The sequence below is a fragment of the Anser anser genome, assembly GCF_964211835.1.
Source record: "Anser anser genome assembly, chromosome: 15".
NCBI classification, from domain to species: domain Eukaryota; kingdom Metazoa; phylum Chordata; class Aves; order Anseriformes; family Anatidae; genus Anser; species Anser anser.
The window spans coordinates 17,114,424-17,127,971 of record NC_139736.1 but is presented as its reverse complement, the minus strand read 5'-3'; the positions used below and the strand labels follow the sequence as shown (position 1 = coordinate 17,127,971).

At 39.0% G+C, this 13,548-nt stretch overlaps 1 protein-coding gene across 36 annotated transcripts in view; it reads right to left on the bottom strand.

The window, feature by feature from the left end:
• The window catches only part of LOC310881924 (uncharacterized protein), a gene marked incomplete at its 5' end in the record, with an annotated part of 61,146 nt that overhangs the window by 26,303 nt on the left and 21,295 nt on the right, over positions 1 to 13,548 (bottom strand). For 6 of the 36 annotated variants that reach the window (XM_083799871.1, XM_083799858.1, XM_083799844.1 and 3 more), the window contains one exon: positions 1,283 to 1,369. The exons of 9 other annotated variants lie outside the window; for them this stretch is intronic. 21 more of the 36 variants (XM_083799843.1, XM_083799852.1, XM_083799874.1 and 18 more) reach the window with 7 other exon arrangements.

Below are 13,548 nucleotides of genomic sequence, written 5' to 3'. Positions count from 1 at the left end.
TGAAAATTAACTCTACGATGCTAATGAAATTAATGAAAGTAGAACCCATTCCCTTCAGCTGCTGAATTTAAGTGCTGTGTTAAAAATGCATTTTTAATTGAACTAAGTATTTAAAAGCAAAAATGAAATCTGGAAGCAGTTTGTCAAAGTTAAAATTCATTTTGTATAGCAGAAAGCATGGAGTGGAGTAGAGGCAGAAGAACATGGTCTTTCTGGGTGACAGAAGTAACATGTTAAGATGTTTCCATAGATCCTAGACTTTGCATTTGTACTGGCAATAACCTATTCTGGGTAATTACTGTGAGCAACTGGATTTATTTTAAACTTTGTTCTATCACAGCTTTTTTTTGTACTGAAGAAAATAGTTTTATGTAAAGAAGAAATTTAAATATAAGTTCAAATTTTTAAATGCTTTTGTAGTAATTGGTGCACACTTAGTGACCTTTCCCCGGGGAACATAAGAAGTTTCCATCTTCTTTATGTAGAGAAAATTGGAGGTGGACAAGCATTATAAAAAAGGAGGTATTTGTTAAAAAGCAAAACCTCTTTCATTATGCTGTAAAGCAGGCAGGACATGTCAGAAACCCTCCTGCAGCTGGTAACAAGACTGCTGGATAGGAGCACACAAACAGTAGGCTCCCTGTCTCCATTCCAGGTGGTCTTTCATTTCGTTAGCTGGCACATTTTCAAATGCTTGTGTCTTTAAGCAAAGTCTTCCTGGGGCTTTGCAGGTCAATAGGGACATTCTCAGCTTCTGATTTTTTCAGAAAGTCGAGCCCAAGTCTCTCAGCCTAAGTCAGAAGGCTCAGGCAGTGACTTGATTGCAAAACAATCTTGAGTGCATGAATCTAATTGGCACCATCCCTGTTCTACCAGTGATCCCCTGCTAACCACCATTGCTAAGTCCTAGATGCTTTCCTTGGCAGTCAAGGGCCCCCCACACCCACACAGAAGTGGAATGTAAGAAACCTTTTATCTTGAGGCTTTAGTGCTCAGCCCCATCACGCAGGTTTATAAAGATGCAAAAGGAACCAAGACTGTAAATATATGGTTGTACTGAAGTGCCAACATTTTCTTTCCCAACACATGCAAAGCTTTTTTCAAATATAGTCCTGATTAACAATGAACTGCAAAGAAAAAAACAAAACACCTTAACACCAGCCATCTGCTTCTTTTGATCAGCAAAGGGCTTAATTCTTTTAAGATACAAGTAAAGCAAAAATAAGTACCCCTACCTCTTCCCCTTCCCAGCACTGACCTCCCACCTTCCAAATTACATCACCTCTTTCAAAAATCTCACTTGATTTTCAAGGCAGCCATGCAACGGAGATTAGTTGCAGCTAATTTATCTTCTATTTCCTTCCATCTCCTAGAACATTTGAACATTGAACATTAGTTTCACATTAACTTACTAAAATCTAGTAATGATTTTAATTGGCCTAGACAGAGCTTTCAGAATGATCAGCACAGGTCACGGCACTGCCATAAAGCAATAGAAATATGCATTAATGCATTAAAATCAAGGCAGAATCAGTGCTGTTGGAGACTGAATGCATTCAGGTTGAACAAAAGGCTACCAGTAATCTTCTGTATAGTTCTTTGCACTGCTCTCTCCTGGGAAGCAATGATGAAATTTGGGAAGTGCTTAGGCCCCAGTTTCAAAAACAATATCCAGAGTTTCTCAACACATCCCATACATCAGCATAATGAACTGGAACTGTGCACTGGCTGGTCAATTTACAACAATAAGCAGAAACAAAAATCCAAGTTCAAAACCTCAAAGTTACTTCCTTAAGTACGCATGACAAATATTTTATTTTTGCATTCTGTTGTCTTAAAAGATGTCAACTGCTTACATTTTAAAGAACTGTAGAGTTTCAGGAGAACCCATTAGAGGAACTTCACTAGCTAATAAGCTTAGAAGAGAAGAACAGAAGAGTTATGAAAATTGCCATACTTACCTAGTCACAAGAAGCATTGCAAAGCAAAAGGATAAAAACTCCTTAAGTTAATTCTCTGCTCTAGTCTATTGTAGATCTAACATTGAGATCTTCCTGTCACTTTTCTTTTTCTATAACTTGTAGAGAAGTGAAGGCATTCACTAGCACAGGAAAGCACTCTACTAGATTAGTTACCTTTATTGTTGATAATGAAAATTAATCCAAACACGTCCTATTTGTGATCTAGGGAAGTCTCATAATATTTCTAAGTTAGTTTGCCTTTTTTTTTTTTTTTAAATGTGGATAACTTCACTTGTAGGTAGGCTTCTGACAGATGCATAAATATTACTACTTTTATCCCCCCAAATATGCCAGTGTTTTTAATGATCTAAGATAGTAATAAAGCAAAGACAGGAAAATGTGACTTCATTATTAGTGCTTATGCATACTTCATCATTGCACTCGCTCACATTTCCTGTAAATGCTAACCAAATCACATTCAAGGCTCTCTGGCACGGTGGTAGAAGGTACGAGTCCAAATCCTATTATTTTTTCATGAAAATTAAAATGAACTTCCCACGACAATGGGAAGTTTCTCTTATAAGAGGAGAGGCAAACAAACTAATGACTGAAGGTATAAATGGAACTGTTGCAACTTGGGACTGGCCATGGGTCTTGGACTCAACTGCTTTTACTCACCTCTGTAGCCTAAGTGCACTGTCAAGACATGTAACAAGCTCAACGCTCACGATTGTGTACATTCTGTTAACTTTTTTCTCCTTTCGCTCTATATCTTGTGCACATTTTGACAAAGCTGCACTTTTTTCAGTAGAATTTCTACTGACAAGGGGATGTCCTTGTGGTTAAAATATTAGAACAGACAGTGGGAGTTACCTCCCATCCTCTCTCTTCTGAGCAGTGACAGGGCTCCGTGTACCCATCTTCCAGCAAGCAAGCTAACACCTTCACAGAGACTGAGCACCTAACATTTCTTAATGAGTAAGGCTCCAACATTGAACCCAATGTTTTATTCACTGAAGGATCTCAGTGAGATCATGTGAGATGACCCTGCACATGCATTTTTGTTATTCACCATTCTCCCTCTTTCCCCCCATACTATCATCTGCTTAGCTTTCATGACTCTCAGCTGTTGACTTTCTGTAGAGGGAACTGGGATAGGCTGTTTTTAATAAACAGATTTCATTTGAAACACTTTTTGTACAGCATGCAAAGCCTTGAATGTCTTCCAGGAGTCTGAAGTGTTGACTTCTGTACTCAGAATAAACACAGCTGTGCTTGACTAACGAAAGTGGAGATGCAGTTATATGTTACCCATTCACAACAAAGGAGTCAAAAATACTTCCACCCTGCCTACTACATCAATAAAGGTAACACCATCATAGCCACAACCATTATATACAGCCACCTAAGCTCCTAATGTGAATAGGGATTGGTCCTTTAACTTAGTGTTGTATCCTAGTTTTTGTGTGAGGGTTTTTTTTTTTTTTTAAATTAGTAGTTCCTTAGACTTGCAGCCAAGACTTCAAATAGTTCCCATTACACAGATGACTAACGATCAAGGAGCTCCATACAGACTCTGCCACTGAAACATGCAACCCCTCTGGTAGGGCATTACCCTATGCTAAGTAGAAGCAGTGTGTGCCACTTTGCATCAGCAGCAGACAGCCTGGGAAAAATACTGTTTGCCTGCCATCATAATTCTTTAATTAAAAAGTGTTCAAACTCAAGCCTCTGGGGATGTTAAGTTTAGCTAAAAATCTAAATGTTAAATTATACTCAATTGGAATGCATGGTAGCATCTCAAAGCAAGATGCTGTGACTAAGGATATGCTAATGCCAGAAAGTAAAATAAAAGCAAAGCACAGTTGTACCCAAGTCAGGCGGTTTAAAGCTGACTCAGGTATTATAGAAAGCAAGTCATGCCTGCTCAGAGGGAGGACTTATCCATCTTCACCTAATTCTCATTTTTGTGCCTACACAATATCGATGCCCAAGGCAATATTCAGATAAGTCTGTCCAGTCCTAATATCACTGCCATATCTAGGCTCACTGTGAAAAGTTTAATCAGATCGTTCAGGTCATAGATCAATAGATCAGCTGAGTACAGAGGGAGCTGCTGCAACCCATGAAGTCAACTTGAAATCTTATAACCATTTCTTATCAAGTCATCAGCCAGAGGAAAAAAAAAGGCTGGCCAGGAAAGAGATGCATTCTAGGTATGGGCACTGTCTCCTTTTGTTTACGCCCACTTCTGCTGCAAATAGTCAGGCAGACAATATTTGTCTTTTGCTATATACGGTAGTCTAGTTTTCCAATTGCTTGTGTTTTGCTTATAAGCATGAAAGCAAAATGTGATCTTCAGCTTCAGATATTTTCCAGCCTCATCTGGTACAAAAACTTAACTTCTTTATCAAGTATATGGGATGTTCTCTCCTTTTTATTAATCCAGAGATGTTTTGAGATTTTATGCTGTAATACAATAAAATATGGCATTGACTGAACACCACTAATCACCACCTGCTCCATCATCACTGAAATCCAGAAGAGTTCACACCATCCTTAAGGCAACGTGGCTGATTTGGTTTTGACTGGGAAGCAATTTCCTTCCAGGGAAGCCCCTGTAAAAATCAATAAGTGAGTGTAGCCTCAAAAGATCATTCATTTATTCTGCTTCCTGGAAATTAACTGCTAAGTGTTGAACTTCATGCAGAGAACCATGAGGGGACATATCTTACAAGTCAGACTTCTGATCTGCTTGTGAAATACTCAAGCACAGCTGTTAAGCAGGCATTGACAATTCATTTTCCCCATAATTTTGCCTTAATTGTAGTCAGAAAGCAACTGTTAGTTTGAAAAGGACTGCCTGTTTTGAAACACTGCTATTCTTGCTGCATGTGGCAGGAGTTAAAGCTCCACACAGGTTCCCTGTTTAAAGCCTGTCACTGCCTTAAAGATTGAGCTCTGCTCTGATTCAGCTCTACCACAGCCACATTTCACCTTCACATCTATACAACATCTAAATTTTCCCTGTAAAGTCTTCAAAAATAATCAAGCTCAGCAACTGCTGAGCAGATTACATTGGTATTTTGCTTTCACTTGAAAAGCAGAACAGGAGGGAACACCATCAGCAGGATTTAAATGGACAGAGCAGAACACTCATCTGGAAGGGAGCAGGCAAGTTTTTCTAGCTTTCAGAAATTCCTAGCAAGTTGGTAACTTTGAGTAAGATTCCTGGTAGGTTCCATGGAAAATCTTTTATTATTGCAAAATAAAAATATTCTAGTTATACACCACCATGCTCCACCTTAGCCCTCTGTACAACGTCACCTCACAACTCTTAGAGTCCTGCCATTGGCAATGCAAGGCCAGTGTGAGATAGAATATCTGCCAGTCACAATTTCAGACTCTTCTAGGAGGCAGCACTTGCTGTGTATTTTGATTGTCTTTGGGACAAATCACAACTCCTGCTTACTGCATATGTCAGTCTGGCATCTGTAAGTCAGCCCTAGGTCTAGAAGAACCACCTGAATACATTTACTATTTGATGTGGTTGCCTCTTTGGAATAAAAGCAAAGCCATGAGATTGCTTGAAACCCAATTGCCTTCCAAAGCCAACTGGCTTTGCTGACTGTGGCAGAAGACTGCCCTGAAGGGGTCTGCAGAAGGACCTAATTGAGACTATGCTACTAAAACAAGCCAGGTTGGCTACAGCAGCGGTGGGAAGACATTGCCATTAGCATCTCCACCTCTGCTGTACTTCCAAAACATTTTATTGCATAACTCAGGAAAAAAACGTGATGCAACACCACCATTTAAATTAGTCCCCTCAAACATTTCCGTATTAGTTGGTAATAAAACTCACATCACAGAAGCATACTAATAGAAGGATGGGAAGAACTAGGTCACCTGCTTTTCTGTATAAACCACCACTTCCCACTAGGTTACTGATCGCAATCACAGAATGAGAACAAATACATTCACATTTACCAACAGCACAGGTCTCCCTTCCCCATATCTTAGTATGTCATGTACTTTTAGAATATAGATTAGGCTCACAAACTTGAAGCTACCTGGATGCTCTCCCACTTCAAGGCTTCCAGAACTGCCTACATTGCTGGATTGAACTGGAACTACTAGTTTTAAGAAGTCGTTCTATAGGATGCAAGTTGATTGAAATACTGACGTCAATTAGAAACGCTGATTATTCTCTCCACTGATAATAACTTAAACAATAATCCCCTTTGGGGGGATGCAGCTCAGGAGCTTCTGCATGCAAGATCCTCCTAATGAAAGTAGTACAGAAAAAAGCCCCAAATTAGGTCAAAAAAATCATACTGAGGTACATGCAAGACTGAAGGTTTGCGCCTTTACGCTTTATAGGCAATTACAATTTAGTGGGTGCCTAAATTTTCAGGTCCACGGTTGAGTTTTCTGGAGGAAAAGATGAAATTAATTACTATTACTCTAGTGCCAGGGCCACCATTCCTGATGTAAGCATGGTGAAGATGAAGTAAGCAGGCTGTAACCAATGCCGTGTTGTACACAATTTTGCCTTCAAAGGAAGAACTCAAGGGCTATAGCATCTTGAGATATCTTTGAGCAGTTTGTCCTGCAGGACATTCCAGTATTCTGAGGATCAATATCTTGTAAGTTATTCACTCAGGAGATTTGGGGTAACAGTAGATCTATAACCTTCATAGCCTTTCTTATCAATCTTTCCTTCAAATATCCTGTTGGCAGAACTCTCCCCATGCATGGCTGGGATCAGTAGATGGAAAGAATGTGTACCTGCACACCTGATCTCAAGACAGGACCTTCCATGGTCCATGGGTGGGCCTCACAAGTGCCTGTCTCTAACAAATCAGCACTAGATAAGCAATTCTACACTGGAAAAGTTTCAGTAGCTAAGTCAGAATGCCAAACAATGCAAATCCTGTGCCAGTCCATCAGTCCAGCAATCATACCTTTTGTCCTCCTGCAATTTCTAACTTTGGCTGAGAGTGTTTCCTTTGGGAATCCAGAAAAAGCAAGCAAATCCCAGCAGGTCCAGCTGCAGTGATGCACTTCCTCGAGGTTAGAAAAGTAAAGAGAAGTAAACCTGCTTCCTTAAAACTGGCAAAGATCCAGATAAACTCATCTAGATTTCATTAGTTAATTGGTAGAGGCATTGCAGTGAAAATAAAAACTCCACTCAATGGCTTGATTTGTCATAACAAGGTTCAGACTTGTGGAGGATATCTGTAGTCATTGAGGAGCCAAAGCTTAACAGCAAGAACAGCTGTTAGGCTGAGAGTTATAAATTACAGCAATTTGCTAAGAACCACAGCAAGTTTAAACCCATTTCTTTTCAGAATTCTCAGAGGACAAACCATTTATTGTTTGAAGCCTACAATTTAATCCTTATTTCTACTCCACTACTTCCCAAACTGGGTTTTACGTAGAGTGGCATGAAAATTCTACCAACTTGGGCCACAGTAAGTAAGGTACTTTATTCCACAAGTAATCTTACAAAGTATTAGTGATCCTCAATAAATGTCAGCAAAATCAAGCTGGTATTTAGTGTCAGACCATGGCTTCATCCTACCTATCTGCTTCATTTTAAAAGCTAAACTGGACAACAAGGAAATAGCCTCTTGCATATGGATTACTTCAAAGTATTTTGTCATTGGTTATGCAGAGAATGAAACAAAGCAGGAAGACATTTAAGAGATAGTTTCATGAAGGAGATATTCTGGCCTGGATTTCAGGAGAACCACCTTTAAAACCCTTTTTGCAATACAGATGCTTGTTTTCTGGACCATTATAGATAGACTCGAGACACAATAGGAGTAAAATCTGTTAACCCTGAAAACCAAGGATTGACAGACTACACTAGGTGGCACTGCTACACATGGCTTCAGTTTCTTTACCGTGGGGTTCAAATTAATCTTTGTTTCAGAACAAATATCTGTATTAAGTTTATGACGGGAGCATTTTGAAGGAGCTTTGGCAAGCAGCAAGAAGCTCTTCCCTCTTCTGTAATTACAGACAATTTCTGCCATGAAGTTATTACCAACAAACCAGCCAGTAGGAGTCTTGATAATAACACCTTCAGGAATTGCATAGCTGCTGTTTAAGCCAGTCCTTCAGTTGATACACACACACAACCAAAAATTGTCTTTACAGCACACATGGGAGCCAGTCACTGGCTTCAGCAAGAAAGAAAGCTTGACCTGACAGGCCTGGACACTACCAGAAACTACAGATGGCAGAAGGCTGACAGTACTTTGGAAGCTGTCTGGGTTAAGGAGACTGACAATGAAACAAGGCACTTTTAGATGTCACAGTCTAAATAACAGGTTAGAAGTCATCTTCTAGCATTATTTACAAGTTATTACTGCATTATGTGTTCTGCAGTTTATAACTAATCAACTATTACCCATTTCTGTCTTTTGCCTATTGCTACCACTTAACTGTAACCAATAAATAGGACAAAACACCCAGCAAAATGGATAGCTGCAGGCATGTGAGTGTTGTTTATATTCATTCAGAGCCCTGTGCATTACACAGTGGGATGCTTAAGGTTAGATGTTTGTAATTTCACATGTCTATTAACTCTGATTCCTTGATAGCAGTAACTGGAATCAGCTGAATGTTTCTTGGCACTACAGTCTCATGAGCAGGTGTGGGCCACATGGCCACCCATTGAACTGCACAAACTCAACCTTCACTTTTCTTCTTTATAGCACTTGCATAGAAACAGGAATTCCAACCATCATTTGTTCTTAGGAAATCAGAAGGCGGGGAAGAGTCTGGCAGCACTGCCTGCAGCTGTCTGCCCAGCAGAGTAACTTATGGGCCCAGAACACTGACCTTTATTATTTCATCTTTTCCAGTTCTTCTCGTCTAAAAAGGAAGGCAGTGAGTGACACTAAAATTATCACAGCAGAAACTGGTGAGACTATCTTTTCAAGCAAAAAGCCCTAACACTACAGGTTGTTTAAATTATTGCTGTGTCATAACTTTCCACCAGAGTAAGTCTTGTAAGTCTTCAATAGTGAAAAGCAATTTCAGCCTAAGGTACAGTAGGTGGAACACACCAATTTTTGGAGAAAAATATGGGCTTACCCTGAAGAACGAAGTTTCTGAATATGGAATTGGCTATGGCCAAACTCAAATTTCATTCTAAGCTTCAGGATTTTTAAATCTATTTTCATAGAAAGCATTGAAACAGAAGAATAAGTAAGTCTGGCATCCTCTCATACAGCTACGGAACGCCCTATGGTTGGGATTAATTCTGTTTATGTGCATATAGATAAGTTAGGCTTGTATCTTGCTGAGCATCTCAAAATACAGGCACATTTAGTTATGAATAACCCCACAAAAAAAATTTCTGACTTAGAAAAAGAGTAATATTTTGTGGGATTCTCACTCATTTGTGATAAATATAAACATTTCCTTTGAATTTTCTCTCAAGTCTTCTCTAAATAAAAACATTTTACAGTGCAGTAGAACAACCCTGCTACCCACTTAGAGTTTTAATATTAATGATAAAATAGGGTGCTTTAACTTACATCATATAAGTATATTTATACAATAGATTTATAATATTTATATGGTTTATATATTAACTTAAATGTATTTAACTTCTAGTTAACTTTAAGTATAATCAAAGTGTCAGTGTCAACATGTGATACGTTTTTCCTTCACACTAATATCTTCGCCATCTTCTCCCTAGATAAAAAACACTTGATCTGTGGATTTTAGTGAAACATTACATAAAATGTGTTCTTTTTCTCCCAGTTTTGAATAAAGTGATGTAGAACAAGAACTAAGACTTTGGCAACCAATTGTCTTTACTGAAGTAAAGAAGAGCCCTAAGAGACAGAACGTACACTTGTCTCTTCCTCAAATGAGCGTAAGCAGACCACTACACAAAACACTGATTTGTAGGCCTGTTGTTAGCTTGAAACAGAGTTTGATTAAAGTTTGATCATCAGAGAAGGAAGCAACAAACTGAAAGCAGACAATCCAGTTCAATTCAGCTTTTAATAGACCTTTAACTTTGGTTTCATTTCAAGTGTGTGACTTGTATGTATCCAAGAAAAGGAAAAAAAAAATCAGTATCTTATGGAAAACTGCAAAATGGAAATGTTGAAATCTATAAAACAGCTCATTGGCAGGTCCTCTTGACAGAGAGTTTAAAGCTATTAAAACAGATTGCATCTTTCTTGGAAGGCAGAAAGCATCGTGCAGACCTAACTTATTGAGCATATTCTACCACATGACTTCAATTAAGAAGAAAACCAGCAATAGCTATTACCTTTATGAACTTGAAAGCTAGCATTGTAAGAAGTTTGCATATTCAGCACTCTGATCCTCTGCTGAAGTACAAAAGTATAGAATTAAGTTCTGATGACATATTTTATTCCATAACTCCAGGTGATTTGTATACCAACCTGTTCTCTATGCAGATAAAACAGATGTTGCAAAGTTTTTTTTAAATGAAGGACTGGAGAAGAAAATCATGTATATGCTGATCCACCCTAGAATGTTAAGCAGCCTCAGAGACTGGATGCATAGAGGTAAGGATAAAATGTGAATTCGACTGCACAATTCCAAACAAAAGCTCTGTCCTCAGCCTGTCTCTATTCAACAACCAAACGACTTGGCAAATACCAGGCGCATGCTATGAATGGCAGCACAGGAATTTGAACCAGGGGAGTTGCCTAAGCAGCACACAGTCAGTCTCAGTTCTGTCCTGAAGAATATTCAACAGATAAGAAATGAAACAACTTCAGTAGGAAAGAATAAAAACTTACTGCAAGTCAGGAGGCAAGGCTGCCAACAGAACTATGGGAGGAGACCTGAGGATACCCAAATTCACTGGACAGCAGGACATGTAACAGCAGGATTCTTCTCAGTTGAATGAGATCTTTCTCATTAAAGAGGTCAAGTAAACAGTTTGTTCTCACAAAATGATTTGAATTTTCACAACTCAGTATTTTCCCTCCTGTACTTTATGTAAAGCAGTCATTTTAGATAAAGTCATTAGCAAAAGCAAAGGTTAAAAAAAAATAGGTAAAGCAAAATTCCCCAGAAGAGCCTATATTACTATTCCACCACAAGTTCAAGGTCTTAAAGGCACTACACTGCATTCAAGATTTCAAAGAAACAGGCTCCTGCAGTTTTCTGTATTGCATATATGAAGTACTTTCATAAGTGAATTTATATTTTTACCTACTGGATGAACCCATAAGAATGGCTTCCTCACATTCTTGAGAAGCCAGATGAAATGCTTTTCTTAAATGAAAACTTGCTCATGTAATCCTATCTTTCCACAACACACAAAAAAAAAGAGACTGGGGGAAGACAGGACACAAACAACCCAGAAGTTACGAAGTTACAACAGAGAGACATTAAAGTGTTTGCTGTCCTCACTGCCATTAGCACAACAAAACCTTTTCTAGAACTGGGAACCTGTTTATATCAAATCTGCATTTGTTTATGAAATAGGAGTTTGCATTCCAGTATCTGCCGGCACATGCAAATATCCCATTCAATAGTAAAGCTACTACAGCATTTTAGTTCCACGTTCAGTATAGAGAAATAGCTTTTCAGCTGACTGTACTACCAGACATAGTTCTGAAATAAGGCCCTCGAGGCAGAATATCTGTGATAGTCCCCCCCACCCCCCAAACAAACAAAGCACAAGGAAACACCAAAACATCACCACTGCTACTCTGAATATATAGAAAACAGTGAGAATAGAAGAAGTTCACAAAGCAACAGCTGTTTTTGGAAGGGTTGAGCGTGTTATTGCATCAGATTTTAAAGGAGAATACTATCTTTACAGTTAGCCATTAGGAGAAAAGCATATTCCAAAAGGGACAAGTCTTTATTTCTCCATTATGGGTTTAATTATTCAGCATTAACTGATACAAGGGCAAACTGGGCTGCTTTGACCACAGGTCTTTGAGCAGTGCCTAAGCTCAGAGTTGCCTACTACCAGTTGGTAAGCGCCGCAAAGATAAACAACTTCAGCACAAGGCAGCTCAGCTCCCATGCAGCCACACCTTACACCTGGCAGAGCTGCAGGCACTATCAAAGAAGGCAAAAAAAAACAAAACACCACCAGAAAGCCTGTTTCTCACCTGTCAGGCTGGTTTTAGGTGCACATGAAGGAGGAGGGTGATGGGAATGGCTCTCCAATGAGTTCAATCAGTCCCCACGTTGGGAGCTTATGTTTACACAACACAAGTGATTCACCATTAATTGTTTCACTATGCTATGCCTTGATTTATGGCAGGTATTTGTGATTTCCCTGTTTGCACAAAGCTACAAGAAGTTCTAAGCGCTTGACTTGTGCCAAATATAAGGCAAAGGAAGCTGATAGCAACAGCTAGTCACACAGAAAAACAAACTTAATCTGAAAGTGGATGTTCCTATCAGTTATAGCACAGATAAAAAGAGTCCAAACACTGTAACAACCAGAGGTTTGAGTAGAAGTGAGAGTTTGCTGTAGTTCCAGGATATATGTCAGAACAAATGAGAAGATGCACATCTCCTGGCCCCCGCTCCTTCTTTCTGAACACACCCACTAGTTTGGGTTCCAATTCCACCCTCCTGAAGAATTCAGAGAGCTCTGCCAATCAGCCATAGCAATCTATAAACCGTTGTGAAAGTTCTGAAACAACAGCCAACAGGTTTATTGACAGTTGCTTACTTTAAAACTTCTGTTTTGATGCATGTAAAAGCTTTAATCCCATTTGCCAAACACTGAAAGGTTAAGGCAGATGAGAAGGCCTTGCATCACAGGGAAAAGCTTTTATCTTCCACAAGTGTGACTGTCAAAACTTGCAGAGGACAAAGAGCTCCAATACCATCTTTCTAAGTCCGAAAGACTCCAAAACCTAAAAATCTCAAAAATGAAGAGAATTTTAGGATCACAAGCTGAGCACTCTGAAGTTAAATTGTCAAAGTTAATACAGCATTAGATAATAATCTGTTTTTGCTGCACCTACTGCAATACGGTTTAATATATAAATCAGATCATTTATTAGGATTACAAGATAAAATACCAAAGTCCTACAGCTTTGCTTTCAGTCTCCTGAGAACACTGCAGAAGTAAGGACATTACAGCAATGGCTGAAAGACTCGTCATGGCTTATATATACAAGTGGATGAAACACTGTACAGTACTGGCTGACAATATACAACAGATTCCATATGTACAATATTGAAGTGGTTGGAAAAAAGTGAATCATCTTGTACAGAATGTGATGAGCATTTGAGGGCATTTAAAATGCACACAAACATGGACTCAGAACTTCACAACAGCCCTCACTCATATATGGACTCTTATTTATTAATACTTGTATGTATTGTAATTTTGTCTAATTGGGGTGACTGGGGTCATTGTGCTCAGGTGTAATAGTTTGCAAATACACATTGCTAACATAAAGCAGCATGGTCCGGGGCTGAAGAACTTATACTGACACTGTAGAGTACCTTATGGTTTGCAAAAAAAAAAAAAAAAAAGAGGCAGCGCTCTTGCTATGCATGTTTTGATTAAGTTAGAGCCTGAAGCAGGCAGTAAGCGCATCTT